This window comes from Calliphora vicina, chromosome 4 (genome assembly GCF_958450345.1).
Source record: "Calliphora vicina chromosome 4, idCalVici1.1, whole genome shotgun sequence".
Classification (NCBI taxonomy): domain Eukaryota; kingdom Metazoa; phylum Arthropoda; class Insecta; order Diptera; family Calliphoridae; genus Calliphora; species Calliphora vicina.
The window spans coordinates 58,950,317-58,974,611 of record NC_088783.1 but is presented as its reverse complement, the minus strand read 5'-3'; the positions used below and the strand labels follow the sequence as shown (position 1 = coordinate 58,974,611).

The following is a 24,295-nucleotide window of genomic DNA, read 5'->3' as shown; positions in this document are numbered from 1 at the left end:
AGTATATCTCTGAAACATAAAATTGAAGCATGTCAATTTGCCAGAATTGTTTTTAACTTCTTCGTTTTCTACAGTTTAAACAATACTAACAATTCCAGCAGATGATTAGGGTGTTTTTACCTTTTAGACAAAAGATTGATTGAAATGTTGCTAAAGAAATATAAACAGACACAGGAATTCAGATTTAAAAAGAATTGGAGAGTAAAGAATGCTTAACAATAACAAGAAATAGTTTTTTTTTTCTCTAGGAAATACTGTTATAAACAAAATTTTGTAATGAAAATACTGATATTCAAGAAATTTTTATAGAAAAATCTGTTATGTACAACAATTTCTATAGAAAAAAACTGTTGAAGACAAAATTTTCTATAGAAAAAGTGTTATACACAAAATTTTCTATCAAAAATATTGTTATACACAAAATTTTCTATAACAAAACTGTTATACAATAAAAAATTTTATAGAAAAAACTGCTATACACAAAATTTATATAGAAAAAAACTGTTATACAAGTTTCCATAGAAAAAACTGTTATACACAAAATTTTCTATAGAAAAAACTGTTATTCCCAAAAATGTCTATAGAGAAAACTGTTATACACAAAATTGTCTATAAAATAAACTGTTATACACATAATTTTCTATATAAGAAAACTGTCATACACAAAATTATCTATAAAAAATACTTTTATACACAAAATGTTCGATAGAAAAAACAGTCTATAATTGTCTATAAAAAAATTGTTACACATATAATTTTCTATAGAAAAAACTGTTATACAAAAAAATGTTCTATAGAAAAAACTGTTCTACACACAATTTTCTATAAAAAACTGTTGTACACAGAATTTTCTATAGAAAAAAACTGGTATACACAAAATTATCTATAAAAATACTGTTATACACTAAATGTTCTACAGAAAAACTCTTATACACAACATTGTCGATAAAAAAACTGATATACACAACATTTTCTATAGAAAAAGCTGTTATACACTAATTTACCATAGAAAAAACTGCCTATAATTGTCTATAAAAAAACAGTTATACACATAATTTGCTATAGAAAAAAGTGTTTTACAAAAAAAATTTCTATAGAAAAAACTGTTATACACACAATTTTATATAAAAAACTGTTGTACACAGAATTTTCTATAGAAAAAAACTGTTATACACAACATTATCTATAAAAATACTGTTATACACTAAATTTTCTATAGAAAAAACTCTTATACACAAAATTTTCTATAACAAAACTGTTATACACAAAATTTTTGTATAGAAAAAAACTGGAATACACAAAATTTATATAGAAAAAACTGTTATACACAAAAGGTATATAGATAAAACTGTTATACACAAAATTTTCTATAAAAAAACTGTTATACACATAATTTTCTATAGAAAAAAATTGTATACACATAATGTTCTATTATACACATAATTGTCTATAAAAAACTATTATACAAATAATTTCCTATGGAAAAAAACTGTTATACACTAATTTTATTAGTTTTATTTTAAAAATATTCTATAGAAAAAACTGTTATACACACAATTTTCTATAAAAAAAACTGTTATACACAGAAAAAATTCTATAGAAAAAACTGTTGTACACAAAATTCTCCATAGAAAATACTGTTATACACTAAATGTTTTGTAGAAAAAACTCTTATACACAACATTTTTATAGAAAAAAACTGGCATACACAAAACTTATACAGAGAAAACCGTTATACACAAAATTTTCTATAAAAAAACTGTTATACACATAATTTTCTATAGAAGAAACTGTTATACACAAAATGTTCTATAGAAAAAAACTGTTATACACAAAATTGCCTATAAAAAAACTGGTATACACAACATTTTCTATAGAAAAACTGTTATACACAAAATTTTCTATAGAAAAAACTGTTATACACTAATTGTCAATAGAAAAAAACTGTTATACAAAAATATTTCAATAGAAAAAAACTGTTATGCACTAATTTTCTATAGAAAAAACTGTTATACACTAATTTTCTATAGGAAAAAAACAGTTATACACTAATTTTCTATAGAAAAATCTGTTATACACAATGTTCAATTGAAAAAAACAGTTCTACACAAATTTATTTTTAGAAAATACCGGAAAAAAATTTGACTTTTTCCACTAAATTAGCTCTTGAGTCTAGCTCTTGAGGTAGGCTACATGAAAAAATTTATAGAATATTTAACTTTATCAAGGTCTTAATTTTCAGAAAATGTCATAAAATATTTTAGTTGTTTAACAAGATTTTCAAAATATAAAAAAAAAAACTAAACAAAAGTTTTACACACCCCCGATATGCTCGACTTTGGCTAGATGTGACTTACTCTCACTCAGATTATTTTGAAAGTTTAACCTTTACTCAAAGAACACACCAAATTTTGTTGAAATCAGACTAAAATTACCAAAGTTCTATATACCACAATATATAGCATATATTTTTTTGAACAATAATATTTTATTTCAGCAAGCATTTCATTGTTATATCTCTGCTAGAGTGTCGGTTTCCGATTTAATCGAAAAGTGTGATTTTAAAAAAACGGTTTCGGGTTTGCCATTCTAAAAAAACAGTCATCCGGTTTTATATTGAATTTTTATTCAATATTATAGAAATTTTTTAAAGGAAAAAATATGTTTTTTTGAGAGATTTTAAAGTTAATTCTCTCTCACTTAAGTGTGTTGAATTCACATATTACTTGAATGTGAGAAGAGAGAGAAGTTGTTGTTGTAGAAAAAATAAGAGCCTTCCCTTCTTCTTGGTATTCTTTGCTTTGCGATAAGCTTATAAAACCAAATGACAATTTGATAAATTGTGGTGTGAATTTTGCATTTAGAAATAAAAAACGTATAAGAAAATAAATGCATTTTTTATAATAAAGACAAACAAATAAATTTCTTAAGAATTTTAAAAAAGAAAGTCAAGAATGAGGAAAAAGTAATATAGTTATAAAAAAGAAACACATACTTTAAATAAACAGACAGCTAAAGAAATATATTTTGTATTTTTTTGAAATAAATAATAATTCAACAAGATAAATCTCTTTGCAAAAAAATCATTAAAAGGATTTGGTTTGCAAATAAATCACCAAAATAATAATAAATATAAAAATACAAACCACATGAGCATGCAGTCGAGCTAGACACTCACACACCCAGTTTAAGCACAATTATTGGCCCAAAAAAAGCAGGTTAAAATAATGATTCAGGCAAAAATTATTTCAAGCCAAAGGAAACTTACCTGTAAAGAAACAAATGAAATGGAACAAAATTAATTGACTTTGAAATTTAACAAAATAAAAAAAAACAGCAAAGAATAGAGATCAAATTAAAAACAAATTTACATGGTCATGTATAGCCTTCTCGCCCCAAAAATATGTTAAAATGTTTAAACAAAATTAATCAAATAGTTTAATTTCCGTTTTAGTTTTCAAAACACACCTCTTTTAACTGCGTATACAACATAGTTAAGGTGCAACCCACCCCTAAAAAAAGCAAAACATTTAAAAATATAAACAAATTGGTTTCATTTAAAACTCAATTAACCAAAAAATTTAAAAAAAAAATATTGAAACAATTTAAACAAAATCAAATTCATATGAAACCAGACATGTGTGCCGAGTTGTTTGGGATTCCAATTATTGAAATTTTTAGCTAAAAAAATTTATAACAATTGCCATCTAATAATATTTAAAACAAAACATAGCGTCACACCGAAAGAAGAAATAACAACAAAAATGTAAAAAAACCAATTGCTCTTAAAAATCAATACCGTAGAAAACATTGACCTGAATTTGTTTTAATAATGTTTTCCACCTTATGAAAAATGTAAAAGAAACCTACATTAACTACTACAATAACAACAACAACTAATTGTACAACAACTGCGACAACAACAATAAAAAACTAAACATATTTATTGAAACATATATGGCTACAGTTTCAAAAAGCTATAAATTCTTTTTAAATAAAAAAATTATTAAAATAAGTTTAACAAACTATTAAATCCAACAAACTAAATTGAAATGTAAAACAACTGCAGCCAACTAACTTCCTTGTAAAACTATTCAAAATTTTAAATTTAAATCAACTGCAGCCAACTTCACTGCAAAACCTCATCTCTTTGAATTACAAGTTTTAAAGCCAGTACAATGAAATTTTAAGCTTTTTTAAAACTGAACTTGCATTACTTTAATACATTTAAATAGTAACCTTTGTTAATTTAATGACTGGCCACATTTTTCTTTTAAAATATGAAAACCAAATTGAAAACCTAAGAAACTCTCAAATATTTTTTTTCGTAAACTTTAGCTAAAATAAAAATGAATAAATTCTTCGGGATTCTCTTAGAATTTCTAAATAAAAAACTATAGTAAATAAAGATATTAATAAAAACTTAAACCAAGTGCAGCTAACTTCATGCTATAACTTCTAAATTTAAACAAACTATCGCCAACCTAACTCCGAAATCATAACACATTATATATCAGATTTTAGAGACATGACACTACATCACTTTAACCCTCAGACGGTTGAGTACCCTTATACGAAGTACAAGGTCCACAGGGACCTTTAGGGAATTTTATATGAAAACGCATTTTTTAAAGTTTTTTTTGTTTTGTTTTGATTTATTATTATTTATTAATTATATATAATGAATGTTAGAAAAAGGTCCCCAGGGACCTTTTCAACTTTTCAGATTTAAACACATTTGAATCTCAATAGAAACTAAACTATTGGTCGGATCGCTTTAATTTTTTTTAAACGATTCTAGATAAAATTTTTTTTGGAATACATGTGGGGGGCGGGTATACTTCCCATGGACCATCAAGTAGTAATTTCAGTTTGAAAAGGGGCCGGAGGGTTTAATTTTGAATCCGTTTAAAATAAAATCTTTTAAAATTTGTTTATAAAACTATAAACAATTTGTGTTTAAGCACATATTAAAACCAACTGCAGCCAACTTCATTCCCATAACAAAACAATTTAAATTTCATCTTTTGAAAGCACTACTGTGGGATATTGTACTATTTTAAAGCAGCTTTTGCTTTACACTTGTACATTTCAAATGAGATTTGTTGTTAATTTAGTATCTGGCAACATTTTATCTAAAAAATACTTTTTCCCATCATTCTGGCAACAGCTGGATTTCGAGCCAAAAAGAACTACTCATCATTTGAGGCCAAGAACGAATCAAGCCCAGAGAGATCGTTCTGCATCGATCGTAACAAATAGTAATCGGACGGGGCGAGGTCTGTACTATAAAGCGGGTGAGACAAAACTTCCCGCCCACTTCTTCTATCTATATCTATCTATAATAGATTCTATATATATAAAAATGAAATGGTCCATGTATGTAATGTCATCACGTGAGAACGGCTGGAGCGATTTGGCTCCAAAATTTCGGGTAAAACTCGAAATTTTTATTTTTTTTGTGAGTCCAGTCAACTTTAATAAAAAAGCTCCCTAAAGTATGCAGTACAAATTTAGATATTTTATTTGCAAATAAATAAGAACAGGGGGGTTACTCTCTATTGCGATGCGAATGAAAAATGGTACAATTGGTACCCTTTATTGCTTTTTCGCGTCGCACAAAAAATTAGTTTAAAATGTTTTTATTTACAAGTTGCCAGTATTGCTTCTTTACAAAATTGCATTGTTAATGTACAAAATTGTATTCTTAACGCATTTAATTTTCGCATCGCAGCAGAGTAACCCCCCAGGCTGGTGTGAGTGGGTTGGAGAAACTTGAAGAACTAACATTAGTAAGCCGGGGTGATCAACTTGTTTTAAATAGTTTTAACAGGTATTGTAACGTGTGGCTGAGAGTTGTCATAATGGAATATTACAGTTTCGTTCATGGGCGCATATTCTGATGCTTGAGTTTAGCTCTTGTTGAGTTTTACAACAATCTTCATAAAGTAATGCCTCCAATTCATGGTTTCAAACTTGTCTGGCTGACTTGGGCGACATCTGTCTTCCGTATCAAAATCACCACTTCTGAACCGAATAAACCACCACTCGCACGTTGAAACCGTTGAATCATATTCACCAAATTAAAGAAGTAAAGCAAAACTTCCCGCGTATGACGCTTTGTTGGCACAAAATTCGAAATTTTGGAAGCAAAACAAAACTTTGTTGTTTACACTATAATGTTCTACCCTTAAACATGTCATAAGTTATTGAAAACAAAAACCGCATTCAAAAGATGCGCCATCTATCGTAAATCCCACATTTTTAAGTCGTATTTCCAATAGAAAATGTTGAGTCTTACAGTTTCTAATATAGAAATTTTGTTCTATAGAAAATTGTATATAACAGTTTGATATATAAAAAAAATTGGTGTATAACAGGTCCTATACCGAAAATTTTTTTGTATAACAGTTTTCTATATCGACAATATTTTGTATAACAGTTTTCTATATAAAAATTGTTTGTATAACACTTTCCTATATAAATAATTATTTGTATAACAGTTGTCTATATAGAAAATTTTGTTGGAAACTTAATTTTTTTTAAATCTTTGCCTTCCTTCATTTTTCTGTCACGACTCTTCCTCCCAAAAGCACAGTGTGTCTGTCACAATATTCATTCAAGGTACCGCAGCAAGCAACAAGCAGCAAATACAGACAGACGGACATTCAACGATATATGAAAATAAACGTCAAATAATCACTAGCCGAAACACATACTTAGTAAGTACCTACCTAGTATGAGAAGCCAAAATAATAACAACAACTAAATATTTACTAAAATAGTTGTTGTAGTTGTTTCTCTTGTCTATTAATTCATTCAATTCATTTGATTTTTCAAGCATAAAAAGCAACAAAGAAAAAAAATTTGAAAGAAAAACTAAAAAAAAAACAAAATGCTCAACATAAAAGTTCATTATCATTAATGACCTTTGAAATTCGCGGCTTAAATTGTTTGTTTCTTTAGTGACAACTAATGTTGTTGTTCATTTTTTTTAGCAAAAATTAACGTCATTATTACAATTTAGCAATTACTATTTTTAGTGTCTAGTTGTTGTTATTATTATTATTGGCTAATGTTATTTGCTAATATTGTTGTAATATGACAACTGTAATTGTATATGTAGTTGTTGTTATATTTGTTGCTTTATTTTAGCTTGATTCAAAACAAACATGAAGAAGAAGAGTTGTTGTAAAAACAAAACAAAGTATGTAAACAAAAGAGTCATAATGAATTCTTTTGAAATTTAGTCTCTTTCTCTCTTTCTTAGATTTGCTTGTTGTTTTATTTTACAGAGAGTGCAATATAACAGTATCAGGTTACAGCATGTTGTAAATAAATAATTCTGAGAAGATTTATGCAAATAATTAAGGTATTGAGAGGGCAGGGATGGCAATTATTACAAAGTATATTAAGTAGAACATAAAGCAAAAAAAAAGGTAAAAATAAGTAAATTTAAGCATTAAGCAAAACATTTTAAAATTTCTTATTAAAAACTCTCATCAATCTAACAACAATGGGATAATTATTAAATTAATATAACATTTTTTAATATAGGAAAATTTAAATCTCCTTGTTGAACTAAACACCATAAAAATCTATAGAAATTTGAAGATATTTAAAAGACAAATTTCTAATTATGTTTACTCCTAGAGTTTTAAGCCTTTTAGGTTTAAATCCCTCAATTTCCCTGGGTTTGTGTCTCTACTAAAAAATAATGTAATTGTGACTAGACATAAATGTCTTTAATTTTTATTTGTTGCCATAAAAATGTTTTTTGTTGAAAAAAGTAAAACTTTTATTATTATGACAAGTCATTAGCTTGATTACACTTTTTTTTTTGTACAACATAAGTGAGTGAGTGGCACAGTAGCGATCACAGTTTTACACATTGTTAAAAATACATTTTTTATTGTATGAGTACTTAGGTAAATAAAGCTTAGATAAAGACATTAATTTATTTAGTTAAATTTTACATGATAGTAAAAAAAGAAACAATGAAGAGAAAAGAAAATTAACATAAAAAGTGACTAGTTAATTTTTGAGTAGAAAATAAGCATTTTAAAGGACCATCAATTTGAGACAGTAAGGAATTTTAAGTTTAATCCTGCATATATTCATTGAAACTAGATAATTCGTACAATAAGCTAAAATATAGAAATGTAGAAAATCTTGAGCAAAAATAAGCACTTTAAAGCTTTAAAAATGAAAGATAGCTACAAATATTTTATCTTTATGCCAACAGAAATACTAAAAGATAGCTGTAAAAGTTTTTCTTAGTACAAAAAAATACTAAAAATATGAAAAAATAAAAATTTAAAGAAATATGCTTTTTTATGCAAAAATATGCCCTCAAGCTAAATGCATGAAAGTGGTAAAAAACTTAAAAATTTTGTCAGTATTACATGGAAAACTTATAATATGAATAAAAAATTTAAATTAAGTAATTTTTTCTTAATATTTTTAAAAATATGCTTTTTTATGCCAAAATATGCTGACACAAAAACTCAATAATTGTGACACAAAAACTCAATAATTGTGATTAAAAATGTTTATACAACAATTTGCCAAGAAAATTTAGAGAAAAAACCTGAAATTTTAACTTTTTAGAAAATAAGCTTTTTTATGCAAAAATATGCAAATTCAAAAAATGTAAGTTTTGTTATAAAAACCATAGAAATTGCAATTTTTCTTTATAAAAGCATACAATAAAGGTTTTTAAATTAAGCTATAAAAAGAAAATAAGCTGTTTAAAGCAATAATAAGCTTTTTTTGGTTTAAAAAGTAAAAATTTCAAAAAAATATGCATTTATATGCCAAAATATTTATTTTTATTCAAGAGTATGCTAACATAGATACTAATAAATTGTGCTAACAAATTTAGTTATGAGAGAAAATATCCCTATATGTGAAAAAGAACAATTTAAAGACAATTTATACAAAAAATATGCTGTCCAGGAAAATGAAGGATAACGTTCAAAAATTTACAAATATCAACTGTATTATACAGAAATGTATTAAATTTATAAAAAAATAAATTAGAAAAAAAATTTTATGTTTTAAAAAAATATGCAATTTTATGCCAAAATATGCTGACACAAAAACATAATAATTATGTTTAAACATGTTTATATTACAATTAGCAATGAAAATTTAGAGAAAAATTCAAAAATTTTAACTTTTAAAAAAATATGCTTTTTATGCAAAAATATGCAAATTCAAAAAATTTAAGTTTTGCTATAAAAACCATAGAAATAGCAAATTTTCTTTATAAAAACATAAAATAAAGGTTTTTAAATTAAGCAATAAAAAGAAAATAAGCTGTTTAAAGCAATAGTAAGCTTTTTTTGGATTAAAAAGTGAAAATTTAAAAAAATATGCATTTATATGCCAAAATATTTATTTTTATTTAAGAATATGCTAACAGAGATACTAATAAATAGTTACTTATGAAAGAGAATCCCTATAAATGTGAAAAGAACAATTTAAAGAAATAAGCTTTTTTATGCAAAAATATGCTCTCGAGGAAAATTAACAAAAATGTTTAAAAACTTACAAATATCAACTGTATTGTACGAAAAATACATAAAATTAATAAAAAAAAAATTAAATTAGAAAACAAATTTTATGTTTTAAAAAAATATGCAATTTTATGCCAAAATATGCCGACACAAAAACATAATAATTATGTTTAAACATGTTTATAAAACAATTTGCCAAGAAAATTTAGAGAAAAAACCTGAAATTTTAACTTTTTAGAAAATAAGCTTTTTTATGCAAAAATATGCAAATTCAAAAATGTAAGTTTTTTTTATAAAAACCATAGAAATTGCAAATTTTTTTTTGTAAAAACATAAAATAAAGGTTTTTAAATTAAGCAATAAAAAGAAAATAAGCTGTTTAAAGCAATAGTAAGCTTTTTTTGGATTAAAAAGTGAAAATTTAAAAAAATATGCATTTATATGCCAAAATATTTAGAATATGCTAACAGAGATACTAATAAATAGTTACTTATGAAAGAGAATCCCTATAAATGTGAAAAGAACAATTTAAAGAAATATGCTTTTTTATGCAAAAAATATGCTCTTCAGGAAAATGAATGAAAATGTTTAAAAACTTACAAATATCAACTGTATTATACAAAAATCTATTAAATTTATAAAAAAATTTAAATTAGAAAAACAAATTTTATGTTTTAAAAAAATATGCAATTTTATGCCAAAATATGCTGACACAAAAATATAATTATTGTATTTAAACGTGTTTATATTACAATTTGCAATGGAAATTTAAAGAAAAAATCTGAAATTTTAACTTTTAAGAAAATATGCTTTTATATGCAAAAATATGCAAACTCAAAAATTAAAGTTTGGTTATAAAAAAACATAGAAATTTAAATTTTCTTTACAAAAACTCTATAATAAAATAAATGTTTTTAAATTAACAAAATATGCAGTTTAATAATGCAGCTGATTAAAAAGTGCAAATTTAAGAAAATATGCATTTTATTGACCAAATATTGATTTTTATTTTAAAATATGCTAACAGAAATACTAAGAAATTGTGCTAAAAGATTTTCTTATCAAAAGAAATCCAGAAAATATGAAAAAAGAACAATTTTAAGAAATATGCTTTTTTATGCAAAAATATGTCCACAAGGAAAATGTATGAAAGTGTTAAAAAACTTAAAATTTATATCAGTATTATACAAAAAACTTATAATAAGTAATTGTTTCCTAATTTTAGGAAGTTATAAATTCAGTTCACTTAAAAAAAACAAAAATTATTCATATAAATCAATTCAAAAGTTCATAAACTTAAAAATAAGCCCTCTAAGCTTAATAATACCTTAAATTACTTTGAAATTACTGTCCTATTAAAAATTTTATAACCATATTTATTTAGAAATTGCTTTAATTCTTGTAATAAATTACTTTATTAAACAAATGATCATACCAAAAAAAAAAAGTAGCTACAACTTTTCCCTACAAATACTATATAAGTAATTAAAAAATCATATAATCTGTTGAATAAATAATTTGAAAAGACACTTGTGTATAGAAATATAATCATAATCTAAAGTTGCTATGGCTGTGTATTAAATGTCTAGCTGGTTAATAATTTGTATGTGAGTGAGGAGATAAGTCCACAGAACAAAGTTTACTTTTGTTGGGGTAATTAATCTTAAAAAAAAAAACATTAGAAATTCTGAGAACATATGGAAATAAAATTATAATTATAAATGGTATTTGTAATAAATAAACAAATAAATACAATGTAAAACGAGGGGTGCAGGTTATTGTATTACAATTAAAAAAGATTACCACTTTAGTTAGAAATTTCATGTTTAACAATTTTTATTTTGAAAAATGTGTCTTTTGAATGATTATTGCTAAATTTCCAAGCAGATTTCCTTTCTGCAAGTTTGTTTATGAATTTATTTCATTCTATCTTTCTTTCCTTTTAATCTTCTCTATCTCTATGACTCATGTTTAAGTTTAACAAGCAAAAAAGTATTATTGACTTTTAAAGGAAAAAGTAAAATTAATATTCATAGTAGTCAGTAAGTCTTGTGATTAAAAGGCAGGTAGAAGAAAAAATGTTGTGAACAAAAGATAAATGGAAAAAATATATGGATATTTGCATCTTGTCAGGAAAGAATTTCAAACAGTAAAGGGCAAATTTAACAGAAATATTGAAAAATTATGATATATACAAGAATACTGACAATTTTTTATTAACTTTTTTAAATGCATTAGTTACTTCACTAGTGAAAAGGTGTCAGTCATATCACTGACAAATCAAAGCAGTACATTTTCGTTTGGGTTTAGTTCCCTGGCACTTTCAGATAATATGATCATAATTTCCACGACCACGAAGAGAGCTATATTTGGCTGTGCCGAATCTTATATACCCTTCACCAAATTATACTTCAAAATAAAATTTTTAAATATTTTTAGGTAAACAAAATTTTTTTTTTTCCAAAGTTGATTTTTTTATTTTAATTAGTTTTTTAAATTTAAAATTATTTTTTTTTTTGTGAAAAAAAAAATTCGGTTTAAAAAATATGTTTTCCCGATTTTGACCCATTGTAGGTCCAACTTACTATGGTATTGTATACGTCGTTGCAAAGGTCTTTGAAATATCTATCATTAGATGTCCATTTTTCTATATTAATGACTTAGTAATTCAGATATAGGTCAAAAATCGAGGTTGTCCTGGTTTTTTCCTTATATCTCAGCCATTTGTGGATCGATTTTGCTGATTTTAAATAGGAAACTTCTCGAAAGCACGTCTGACAGAATTATTGAAGATTTGGATCCCGAAGTTATCTGGGGTCTTCAGAAAATTGATTTCAACAGACAGACGGACATGGCTTAATCCACTCTATTTGAACACTGAGTGTTTTTCATACAAAAGTTCAAAATTGTTTTCCAGTCGAGTTTCTGAACAGGACTTTAGACTGAACCACAGTCCAATCTTTCCAATCCACGACCGATTAGTCTGGAGGAAAACTTAGGATGACAACACAGTCGTATACTGAGGAGGCCCATCAAACTTTATAGAGCTCGCTAACATCGCTGTCCTATCGAAGTTTATTTCCATTTGTTTGTAGTACGAGATAACTAGATTTCCACGGCCTCAGTAGAGTCGACTCATAAAAGCTATAAAGCTATTGTCGCCATTCCCATTCAATGAGCAGTAAATACTGAATGTTATTCATGGCCAACTGTGGTCTGCTCCTTTTGGCTGCGGTAGTGTCAATCGAGTTACATCTAGAACCTTAGTCAGTGTATTTCTGTTACACTCTGGTTCTAGTTGCCTCCCACCATATAGTGCAACCATAAGGTCTCACAATATATCTGTAGATCTAATTCAACACGTTCGGTCGCAATCTCCAAATCTTACCTATGGAATGCGAAGCAAGCATTGAGTCTATCCAGTGTGTTCTTTAATAGAAGTTCCGTTTTATCCGGGTTGACACCCAAACATTTGACTTCAGCCTAGGAGGAAAGATCAATAAGTCCACAGATGAAGCTCATACCATAATCAAAGAGTGATCGAACTGAACAAGAGCGAAATTCATCCATATCTTGCGAATAGAGTAAAGTGTTTGACTTTATATCTTCTGGTGAATAATAGAAGTTTTGTTTTATCGGGTTTGACCCTCCAAACCTTTGGTTTCAGTCGAGGATGACAGATCGATAAGCGCCGTTTGTCCACAGATAAATCTCTCTCCATACACAAAGAGAAAATCGTTCTAGTTGATAGCGAAATTCATACATGTCTTGAGAATCGGAATGGGTTCACATGACAACAGGTGAGTAATCTTTATTTGGAAATTCCTTTATAGCTATGACGAAGCCAAAGTCACAGAAAACATTCAAGTCCTTGCATCGCTTCAAGATTGTTATCCGTTTGAAATATATGTTGAACAAAATCCTAAAAACATCAATTCGGCTTCGTGGGAATTTCAAGGTCTGCGTCTCCATGTCTACAAAGATCAATTTACATATGAACTTAAACATCCTAATGCACATTCGTAGTGAAAAGAGTTCATTGAATGGATAATTGATTACCAACAAGTGGATGCCGATTTTTCGATAAAAATCATCCTAAACGATGCAGAACATTTTCACCTGGATGGCTGCGTTAATCATTAAAATAGCCGAACCCACATGTGATAGTCAAAATATTGTTACGTTTCAACCTTTTCAAAACGTTGGTTTATTTCCTTTAAACAAACCGGATACATTTGATTGCAAATAAAAGCCGTTTAGTAGTTTGAAAAGTGTAACAACTCTTTATTTGAAAAGTGTACAACAACATAATTAAATAGTCACTCAATGTTTTTTTATACACGTTTATAAATTCGCAGAAATACAGACACACTTTATAATGTACACGAATTCACTTGAAAAACACAGCACACTTTAAGGCACTCAGTTGATGTTTATTCGAAAAGCGTCTCTGATAAACTGACTAACGACTGCAACCTCTGCCACTATTTATAACACTGCCATCTGCACTCTAGATTGCTGTTTAACTGTCTAGAGCTTTCTAATACATACGCCATCTGTGGTGTACTTTCTACAATGTTCTTTAACTGAATATTCGAATTCGAATATACGGTCGCAGCAAACAGCGTTGCCATACTTACGATCAATGGTCAACTGAAAGCTTTTATTCAATGTTAATAATGCCCACAGATATGTTAGAGTTTGCTATTACAGCACTGCTATTTGAAAGCATTATGCTACTTTTAAATCAGCCGTTAAAATCGTTATATTTGAATTCAAGTACAATTTCGTAACAATATAAAAATACTTCTTCGGAAATTAGACTGGTCAAGCAGTAACTGTTACAGTTGCTCGATCTCGGGAGTTCTTTCTGCCTAAGTTGGAATTACAATCTGAAGAAGAACCCCGTAATTTCTATCTTAAATATTAAATTCTGGGAAATTTTTTTGTTAGTTAAACCAAAATTAAGACCCCTCTTTGAAACTCTTTCTAAATTTGTGATCATTTAACAAAAGTCAAAACTCTTTAATCTTTAATTTGCTTGTGCCCGATCTTGCTTGTTTGTTTATTTGCAGAATTGTTATAAATTTTATTTAAAGTCTCAGGTTACTTTATTTATTCTCTACTTATTCCAGTTATTTGTTTTCCCCACAATAAATGGAATAAAAAGCTTTAAACGTACATACAATCATCATCATCATCATAATATTCATATCTTTTATTTAATTTTGTATTCATTTATTTATTTAAAATCTAAACAAAAGCAGACGACTGGTTTAAAGTACAGTTACAGTACAGTTTATCTTGGTTACCAAAAAAAAAAAGTTTAGAAACAAATAAAATGCCACAAAAAAAACTGACTGCAGCAATCAAACAGCAAAAAATCTCAAAGGATTTAAGAGGAATAAGAAACGAATAAAAGGATTTATAAAATGAAATTGTGTTTTTTTTAGTAAATTATTGTATTTACTTTGGAGAATTAAAAAAAAAAAGATTTAAATTAGAAATGTACAGCAATTAATTGTAAAAGTTATTGGATTCATCCTTACGAAGTTAAGGTACGTTTGGGCAGCTGCCCTATTCTTCGTTACTAGAGGACAAAAAATTGTAAAATTGCCAAACTTAACGCCTTTTAATATCCAGGAATACAAATGGCCTTTATTCCTTAATCGTTTAAAATTTTAGGCAGCTGCCTTATTCTTTCCTACTAAAGGAATAGAGCAGCTTTTCCTTTAAAGCCTTTTAATCTCCAGGAATATAAATACAAAATCGAAACAAAAAAACAGACTGCAGCAGAAGACAACAACGGACGTGTAAATATTTTTATTTAAAATTCTTAATGAAGAAGCGTGAGTGTAGGATGTTTAAATTAAATGAAATAAACACAAATATTCTACAAAGCGAAACCAAAAAAAAAACTAACTTCCGTTGTCACAACAATTTCAAGTCTTTTACACCCATGAAAATGTTCACAGTTTCCTTTTGAAAACTTCTCACTTCTTTTTGTCTGCAACAACAGCCAAAGTAATTGCAAAGAATTTTACATAAGCAGGGAAAAAAAACGTATGAAGAAAAAACTCTTTAATGCCAAATAAAAAGTAGACGATTGTATAAAGAAATTTTCTGCTTCACTAGGAATTTAAAATGTGTAACATGTTGCCAACAAAATTGACGTTACAGAAACTCACTGCTGTTTAAAGGAAGGAAATCGTTTAAAATAATCAACAAAAAGGATAAACAAAGAAGGGAATTCAGAAAATAAACACTTGATGGCAGAATTATGATCGGATGATGTGAATTAGAATCTGATTCGATACTAATTCCTCATCAAAATATGTTTTTTTGTGTGTCAAATCTCTTTCCGGAGAATAGGGTGGAAGAGCGAGCATTTCACATTCTAATTCATGGATTTTTGCCATGGAAACTGCACATGTGAGTACTCTTTTGTGCACCGGATTGTGAGCAAACGTGGCACCCATCTTGCGGAAAGCTTCCTCATACCCAAGTGTTCATTCAAAATTGAAACCACTGAGACATGTGAGCTGCCTATGGCTTCCTCAATCTCTCGCATTTTCAATCTCCACTCGGCCAACACCAACATCGTGATTTTGTTCAATTGTTTCGGGTGTAGAGACTTCAACTGGGCATCCAGAACGTTCGGCAACTTCCGTGCTTTTACGGCCACAATGAAATTCAGGAAACCTCCTTTCAATCTCCGATCAGCCAACATCATATCGTGATTTTGTTTAATTGTTTCGAGTATAGAGATTTCAACTGGACATCCAGAACGTTCGGCAACTTCCGTGCTTTTACGGACACAATGAAATTGATGGTGCAGAGTTCCCATAGTATTGTATCAAGCAAAGCCCAGCCGTTCTAGGAGACAGTCCCAAACTAGTGATTTTACCCATTATTTAGGGTGGAAACTAGTTACTTCAATAGCCAAGTGACTAGTTATTTTAACACGTGCATGTCCTAAGCAGGGGGTCAATTGATCCTTTTTGATTACAATGAGACTTTCTGATAGCTGATCGAAAGTAAAATAAAGTGCAGTATAAAAAAGTTTGAAACTTTAAAACCAATTTGTACGAATTACTCACAAAACGTTTAAAGTGACTACACTCCAGATTACTTAGAGACTCTTAAGTGTCAATTTGTCTTCACGCTAGATTACCTGGGATGTATAAATTAACCAATTGCCTTCTCTCTGCACTACAGAGAACACATACGTGTCAAATGACCAAAATATATAAATTGGAGTCAGCCAAGTGATGACATTTGGGACAATTACTGTCTTTAATGGATACATTGACTACTTGCTTAACTGCTGGGTGGTTTAAGTGATGATTTCTCCTCAAGTCTCGCAGTAGTTAGTCTGCTAGCAATGTATGTCAAACTAAATGACGCAGCTTGTTTAAATTTTGAAAGGAGTCAACTGACATTCAACACCTTTAAATAGCTGCTTCCACCAGCAGGAGAGGTTTATTTCATACATACAACAAACAAAAAATTCCCTGCCAAATCATCATTACCCAGAATTGACGAATTACTCATGGATAAATTTCGTTCTTACATGTCAAAGTACATACATACCTACATAGATCGACAGACAAGCTCGTTCGTTCATACATATATGCGTGTTTTGCTGGTTAGGCAAACAGAACAAAAATTGTTTATATCACAACCAACACTCCACTCATCACACTCAAACTACATACATATGTATAGTATGTCTGTATTTCAATCGCACTCAAACAAACATCTACGAGATACACTTGCATACATTAACATTTCACTTTAGCTTTACTTTACTTTTTCTACAATTTATAAATATATAAAGTCATATGTAAGAGTATTTATGTGTGTGTATGTGTGTTTGTTTGCTTAAAGAGGAAAAAAATAGAAATGTCAATATAAATTTAGATTAAATGTCAGTTTAACTGACAGGTCTTTTTATTGTTGTGTGCTCGGTTCTACAGCTCGTTGCTTATTTTTTCAACTAGGCAGTGTATTTGTTGGATTCTAGGCAGTGTTGCCCTATTAGGTACTTTTCGCTAAGTATTTAGGTACTTTTTGGGGCCTCAAATGTTTCAAAGATTTATCTTCATACTGGCATTATAAATAAGGACTTAAATGTTAGCAAAACCATGTGCACAATGGTGCAGGTCAAAGGTCATAATATCTGATATTTTCCAATCATCTCTATACAGTGTCTGATACACCAAAGTCACGATACTGCAACGCCAAACTATTTATTGGCATGCATTTCCGTATTATAATCCCGAACAGGGATATATAGCTGCGCGGGCTATACCACCCTGAAGATGTCACAACATTACATGTCGTCGGCTCCAAAAAAGAAGGCGTAATAGGGCCGGTGGAGGTTTCTTTACTGAGAATTATGGGCCAAATCCTACTCCAGGCTACCTAACTTCTGCACTGCTCATCAGGTACGGTATTATCGAATATCTGAAGATGTATGTATATTTACGGGTGTCTTCACCTCATCTAGGTTAACAGAGGAATTCCGGGTATACCTAAATGAGATAACGAGACATTATAGGCTAACACTTACACGAGATGGAAATCAGGGTAATTCTATAGCAGACGAATTGGCCAAAAGGGGTGCGATGATGGATGAGGAGACGATCGATACCTTTTCTGGTATTACAATGGGATCAGTTTTAAATGGACCCAAGTGAGCAGCTTAGCGAGTGGCTGCCAATGGAACCTAAACTAAGCCACATGTGGGTTCATTGAACTCCAATTGCGGCACGACGATCATGGCTATGATTTTGCTTTAAAAATCAGCATCCACTTGTTGATGTTCAATAATCCGATCAACGAATTTTCTTCGCTTTGTATGATCACCATGATTCATTTCTTCAATTGAACTATGAAAGCATGGATACGCAGTTATTCAGTGAGTATAAGCTGCAGAGTTTCTTGAAATTAGCCATTCTTGATTGTCCAGGAGGTTCCAGGACTTTCACTAAAACTCTTATTTAGTGCTGGTTCACACCAGCGGAGATTTGAGAGAGGAGATTGGAAAGACGGTTCACTTTTTCCTCCCCTCTCCTCTGTAAACTCCAGACTCAAGTAAATTAGACGTGTGTAAACCAGCACTTATTGCTTCGATATTGACATTTGAACGGCTTATTATTGGAGGACCAGCGTGTTTTGTATCAGCAATTGATCTAATCTCCCTAAATTGTTCAATTTTTATCTTCACAGTTGACAAAATTAAATCAATATTTCTGACATATGTATTTTGTACGTAATTTTCGAACTGTGGCCGTCAAACTTTCATTAGTTTTGAAATATTCTTCAACAATGAAAACGCCTTGTTCCCTTGTGAAATATTTAATGTTGAATTACCCTAAGCCAACTCGTTTTACATTGATTGTTGGCAAAAATTATTCAAAATATTGGCCATTGTTAGCTATGACCTTCTCCCATCATTCTAGCAACATGGATTCCGAGCCAAAGGAACTGCTCATCTTTTGAGTCCAATATCGGATACTCTGTTCTGAAGTGAAGCGTATTCGAGAGAGAACTTTTCTGCATCGATCGAAACAAATAGCAGTCTGATGGGGCACGGTTTGGACTATATGAGGCATAACTTCCCAACCACTGCATTCTAAATAGTTTTAAATAGGTATTGCAACATGTGGCCGAACGTTGTCATGATGGAATATTATGGTTTCATGTCTGGGCGTTCGGCCAATTCTCGCTTTAAACGAATCAGTTGCGTTCGGTACGGGTTTCCTGTGATGATCTGGTCAGAATTCAGCAGCTCATAATAGATAGGAACCATTTTGATCCCACCAAATACAGAGCATAATCTTAGCGCCATGGATATGTGGCTTTGGTGTCGATTCGGCTGGTTGGCCGGGCTTCACATACGATCTCTTACGCTTCGGGTTATTGTAATGGATCAATATTTCATCGCCAGTAATAATTCGGTGCAAAAATTATTCTCTTTTACAGCGTTCAAGCTTCATTTCGAACATGCAAAATCGGTCTCTCGGCTTCAATTCGTATGGTTCCCAATTTCCTTGCATTTGGATGAATCGTGCTGCTCGCAAACGTTTTGAAATTGCTGATTGAGTAGCTCCCAATGATTTTGCAAGCTTTTGTTGAGAGTGGCAACAATTTTCATGGAGTAATGGCTCCAATTCTTGGTCTGGACTGGGCGATTTTGTCTTCCGTGTCAAAATCACCACTTTTGAACCGCTGAAACCATAGCTCGCACGTTGAAACCGATGGATCACATTAACCAGAAGATTTGGTGAGCAATAAATGACAGATATGTACCCTTTAAAATGACATATGAGTTATTAAAAACAAAAACCGCGTTTAAAAGATATGCCTTCTATTGTAAATTCCGCATTTTTACGTCATACACCCAATAACTAGCAGACAAAACAATTTTACCTCGTTTAGTAGCTAAAATTTTTATTTGGCATCACTGCTTTCATTTTATTTTACATTGTGTTGTTTACTCGATTTTTTTGTTGTTTTTGTATCATTTATTTTTATTATATTTAATTTTACAGCCGGTAATTTGTATTTATTTTTATTTAATTTTTGTCGTATTTTTTTTTTTCTTTTCGTTATTTGTACTTTTTTCGTTGTTATTTTATTAGTATTTTGTAAATTATATCATGCGTAGCAATGCATATAAATAAGGAAACAAAGAAGGCAGCAGCAGCAGCAGAAAGAAGAAAAGAGCAACATTTTATTCTAACATTTCATGTAACGTGCTCTTTGTTGTCATTACTTTGCTTCTGAACAATTCCCTGGTCCCCCCTTTTAATACATTTCAACAAACTTGACTCATATCTCATACATATTGACAATAAACTACAAAAAAAAAAAACATTGTTGTCATTTTTATATGTTTTTTTATGTTGGCCCCCCTTAAAGTTAAAGTTCAATGTGTGTTGTTGTACTTGTTGTTAAAGTAACGGATTTATTTATTGTGCTCCCACCAAAATAACAAAAAAAAACTCTCTGTATTAAACTAATATGCGAGTACATACATACATTCATTCAAACAAATGCATGCATGTTCATGTAGGTGTGTGTTGCATATGCGAGTGCATAACTGTTTTCACGAGTGCGTAATTCGTGTATTAACGATTTTGTTTGTGTTTGAGTGAGTGTGTGTGTTTGTGTTACGAAATGTAATCATTTAGTATTACATGCTTGTTCTTTGTATTCACATAAAGTAATTTTACTTTTTGAGTTGAGTGTAGGTTATAGAGAAGGGCGTGTGTATGTTGTTCTACTTCATTGATTAAGTGTATGCTTTTTTTGTTGTGTATTTTTTTATTGTTTTTTCTTTAATTCTTTAGCATTTTTCTACTGGCTGTGTGATGTTGTGAAGTTATTTAGAGCAAAAATTTTGTGTGTAAAGAATTTAGAATTAAGCTGTATAATTCGTATATTGTTAGAAGAAAACTGGTTTAGCAGAGTTTTTGTTTAGTTTGCAAAGCACATTTTTTTTAGAACATAAAATAAATAAAAATCTTTAAAGTTGCCACATATTTTAACAAAATTTAATTTATATAATGTATCAATTAAAAAAAATAGGCGCCATGAGAAAAAAAAATTAAAAATTTAAATTTAAAACCTTTTAAATTTTTAATAATCTATATAAAATATGAAAATAAAAATTCCCCCAATTAAATTTTAATCACATGTCATTACAAATATTGCGTCACGTTTTTTTCCAATTCCAACAGATAATCTTTATATGTTAAGCATAAATTATTTTTTGGTTCTATTGTTTATTTAATATTTCATTAATAATTGTTTCAAAATTTGTTTCAATGATAAACCTTGAACTTTAAAAGCGTCAGTTGTCATTTAAATCTGTATTTATATTCATGCGTGTCTGACTTTTGTATTCATTTTTTTTTTCTATTTTTTTTTCAAATTCTAAAATTATTTTCAATACAACTATTTTTCTCATACTATTTTTATAATTCTCTTTATTTTGTAAACAAAATATATATATTTTTTTCAATAAAATTTATTTAATTATTAATTAATATGTTAAAATGTTTGTGAACGAACCATTCATTGTGTTGATTTCCAGGGGTGTGTTAAAGATTTAGGTTTTTAAACCCTAAATAATTTACATATTTAATGAGAATTTTTGTGTTTGGAGATTTAATATTTATTACAAACAACTAAGAAAAAAGAGAATATGTTAATAGAACTGGTACCTGCCTATATTTATTGAAAAGTTATTTAAAATTTATATTATTAATATTGTTTCTTGTCATTAGATTGCTGACAACAATGTCATTAACTTAATAATGCAGTGGAAAAATGTAAAATGTTTATTAATTTTTATTTCAATTTAAAGAAAATATTTAAATAATACAAAGTTAATTAAAAATTGTTAACGGTGACAATTATGTGACACGACAAGTGTCATAATGAAAACACCTACATATTTTTGTTATAGGCCTAATTTTAAAAACAAAATAATTTTAAGGGAAATTTTAAAATTCAGTAGTGAATTGTAGTTTTTGTGCTAAATTGCAGTTTTGGTACAAAATTGTAATTTTTGTTAAAAAAAAGGAATTTTGGTACAAAAGAGGAATTTTGTTAAAAAAAAAGTAATTTTGATAAAACATAGGAATTTTGTTACAAATTAGGAATTTTGATACAAAATTGGATTTTTTGCACAAAATAGGAATTTTGGTAGTAAATTGAAATTTGGAACAAAATTGTACTTTTGGTACAAAAATCTTCATTTAGGTACTAAATTGAAATTTGGAACTTAATTGTAATTTTGTTACTAAAATGTGATTTTGGTACTAAATTGAAATTTGGAACCTTATTGTAATTTTAGTAAATACTAAATTCTAATAGTCTCAATTGTAATTTGGGTTAAAATTGTAATTTAGCACTAAATTGTAATTTTGGTACAAAATTGTACTTTTGGTACAAAATTCTAATTTTGGTACTAAATTGTAACTATGGTACTAAATTTTAATTTTCGTTCAAAATTGTAATTTTGGTACAAAATTGTAATTTTGGTACAAATTTGTAATTTTGGTACAAATTTGTAATTTTGGTACAAAATTGTAAATTTGGTGCTAAATTGTAATTTTGGTACAAAATTGTACTTTTGGTACTAAATTGTACTTTTGGTACTAAATTGTAAGTTTGGTACTAAATTTTAATTTTGATACAAAATTGTAACTTTGGTACTAAATTGTAACTTTGGTACAAAATTGTACTTTTGGTACAAAATTGTAACTTTGGTACTAAATTCTAAATATGGTACAAAATTGTACTTTTGGTACTAAATTGTAACTATGGTACTAAATTTTAATTTTCGTTCAAAATTGTAATTTTGGTACAAATTTGTAATTTTGGTTCAAATTTGTAATTTTGGTTGTGCTTTTGGTACAAAATTGTACTTTTGGTACTAAATTGTAAATTTGGTACTAAATTGTAAATTTGGTACAAAATTGTACTTTTGGTACTAAGTTGTAAATTTGGTACAAAATTTTAAATTTGGTACAAAATTGTAATTTTGGTACTAAATTGTAATTTTGGTACAAAATTGTAATTTTCGTTCAAAATTGTATTTTTGGTAGTAAATTGTAAATTTGGGACAAAATTGTACTTTTGGTACGAAATTGTAACTTTGGTAAAAAATTTTAATTTTGGTTGAAAATTGTACTTTTGTACTAAATTGTAAATTTGGTAGAAATTTAAATTTGGTACAAAATTGTACATTTGGTACAAAAATCTTCATTTTGGTACTAAATTGTAACTTTGGTAAAAAATTATAAATCTTGGTACAAAATTATAAATTTTGTAATGAATTTAAATTTTGGTACAAAATTCTCAATTATATTTCAAGTGTGGAAACTAAATTTAGTTAAAAAGGTATTTTAATACTAACTCAGCAAAGCCGGAGGTTTCAATTCAAATTGAGAATTATTTGAAAGCAATCTATTTCTCAAATGTCAAGTGATTGCTAACGAATTTAAAATAATTTAAGAATTGTTTATCATTTTGAGATATGCCTTTCTTCGCAACTAATTCTCAAATGAATTTCAAGTGTGGAACATATGTTGAATACAAATATTTTAGTACTAACTCAACTAACTCAGGTTGGTTTTCAAATTGAGAATTATTTGAGAAAACGTAATTTTTCAAACATTTTTCGAGCATTAATCAAAGATGTGTTTAGTTTGTGAATGATATGAATGAAAATAACACTTTTAACCTCAAATTGTATGCAAATTTTGAACTTAAAAATCTCTGTCTAGGTTTGAATCATGTTTGAAAATCAAGTTTGATATCAAACGTTAAAGTCATTATAGCTTTCGACATTGTGTTTGCTCGGTTAGTACTGATTTAATTAATTTTAGTACAAAGCCGAAATGTTAGCACTAAATTGAAGTGATAGTTAAACTTGAGAAAGGTTTGAAAATAACATTTATTAACAAGTTTACCTCAAATTCAATTCAAATTTTGAAACTCAAACCCCCTCTGCCTTTGTTAGAATTAGGTTTGAGAATCAGATGTCACGATATCAACTATTGAAGCCCTCAATTTCACTCACAATTTTGAGAAACATTTCAAATGTGCTTTGTTTGAATTAGGTTTGAGACTTAAAATTTTTAAAAATATTTCATATCCGCTTTTAAAGCACTTCCTAAATGACCAACAATCTTCAAAGTCTCTTTTCAAAACAAAACCTATGAATGAAAATAAATATTAAGTCGCCAATTATT

The 24,295-nt window shown here is 28.5% G+C and overlaps 1 protein-coding gene and 1 long non-coding RNA gene across 3 annotated transcripts in view; both read right to left on the bottom strand.

The window, feature by feature from the left end:
* The window catches only part of LOC135958942 (uncharacterized), a 625,963-nt gene that overhangs the window by 152,337 nt on the left and 449,331 nt on the right, over window positions 1-24,295 (bottom strand). The gene's annotated exons all lie outside the window — the stretch shown is intronic.
* LOC135958943 (uncharacterized) overlaps window positions 1-24,295 on the bottom strand; it is a 131,041-nt gene that overhangs the window by 76,491 nt on the left and 30,255 nt on the right. Inside the window, exon 3 of one of the 2 annotated variants that reach the window (XR_010576480.1) lies at window positions 3,111-3,268. The exons of the other annotated variant lie outside the window; for it this stretch is intronic. This is a non-coding gene — a long non-coding RNA (uncharacterized LOC135958943). Of the gene's footprint in view, window positions 1-3,110; window positions 3,269-24,295 lie in introns of those variants that run through there. 2 annotated transcript variants of the gene reach the window in all.